Below are 1,938 nucleotides of genomic sequence, written 5' to 3' on the forward strand. Positions count from 1 at the left end.
TCTCACATTTTTTTCGTGCATTGTGTGAATTTCGTTCGTTTATGGTTGAACGCACCTCATAATTAAAATTTACATGCTTGAGCACATGACATGTGTGGAAATGCAGCCAATAGTCAGAACACAAAGTTTTATAAAAATATATTGATAAACGAAAAAGTTATAAGAACATAAAAGGTGCACACTTATAAGATTTGTAAAGTGTATGTGTTAAACCATTTGTTTACATTCTTCGCGATACATGTTTACCGACACTCCTCGGGGAAGCCATCTTACTTCAGTGAACTTGCACCCAAACTACAGCGATAAACTCTTCAACCAAGGGCCCCCGTTGGGCGCCAATTTTCGCAGCTCAAACGAAACAAAGGGGCTCGTTTAATCTGCTGTAAGTTCTGACCTTGAATATGCGCTACTTAAAATTTATTGTTCACTCCATGAAACCGTGGCCTGCGCCAACAATTTCTCAATTTAAGTGCAAAATATGAAAATAACAAAATCGAAAAATGGCAAAATATATATGAAAAATAATGGTATCATCTGCAAAAGTCTATTTACCTGAAAAAAGAAAAGTATGCGCTCCTTAAAAATGTATTGTTCACTTCAACAAAACCGTGGCCTGTGCCAACAATTTCTCAATTCAAGTGCGAATGAGTTGTGTAGATTAGCGGGAAATTGAAAAAAATAACAAAAAAAGATAATCTAAGAAGTTGAAAAGGTTATAAAGTACTATTATGTTTAGGTAACGGCTATGGGATATGAGCTATAAGTGTATAAATTAAAGAAATAACTACGGAAAACAATAAGGGACATGGACAATAATATATAAATATACAGAGACAAACATGGATACGAACAGAACAAAAGTATACTGTGCCGCTATGATAATGTGAGAGTGACGTTGCAATTTTTGTGTACACAAAAGTTTACAATCTTTGTCTGAATAGGTAAAACAGGGTATTTAGAAGTGAATATGATTCAAAATCAGAACTAGAATTTGAAAAGTCTCGATGGCAAAGTTGGTTAAGTCACTATAGGATGCCATACAAATTAAATTGTATCATGAGTTCGAGCCACACAAGTTGTCAAACCTTTTTTTCCCTTTTCTTTCCCTATTTTTATTTTTACATGATATGCAAATTAATTGGAATATAAAGGCAGTTTTGTTATAATTTCCAATAATTTATATATACCGGAAATAATAATTTTTATTCTGTGTAGTGTGTAAAATATATTAGTAGTACTTTTGCAGTGCATAAGTTTTTCGTGCCAACTTAACTATAGTTGAAACAATTTATGTACATGTATGCATTCTGTATCAGGTTGCACCAACTTGCTAGATATAGCAACATTTAAAAACAAAAGTGAAATGAGAAGTTAATAGAAAATAACACAGCGCTAATAATCTTTACAAGAAAAAAAGAAATTCTTAATCGATTGATAATTTTACAAAAAAAATTGGGACCGAACCTGGCTCTCTTGCATTGATATGTAACTAAAAATTAACCACACAACTTTACCTACTGTGTTACGCCGCCAGTTGGTAAATTTGTCGATATTTTAATTTATATGGCAAGCCTGATTGACTTAAGATATTAAACACAATATGATAACTGTTGTACACCGGACTTGACCACCGCGTCACTAAATAATTATCTTAAACGCACAGTACCTTGTGTTATTTTGTAGAATTTAAAGTAAGTAAACATTAATCAAGTTAACTCTTCTATGAAATTAATCACTTACTAGGTTTCGAACTTGAATCTCCCATGATCCTCCTACACGGACAAAGAATAGTCTAATGTATTTTTGTTTTTTGCATAAATAAAGACGGCGTTTATGTTGCTCTTTTATCTGAAATGATAATGTATTTTGCAAATATCCATATTTGGCAATGATTTTGAAAAATCACCTGACAATGCATGGTCATTGTTTATTAAATAA

This window comes from Ruditapes philippinarum, unplaced genomic scaffold (assembly GCF_026571515.1).
Source record: "Ruditapes philippinarum isolate M1 unplaced genomic scaffold, ASM2657151v2 ctg1040_1_1_1_1, whole genome shotgun sequence".
Classification (NCBI taxonomy): Eukaryota; Metazoa; Mollusca; class Bivalvia; order Venerida; family Veneridae; genus Ruditapes; species Ruditapes philippinarum.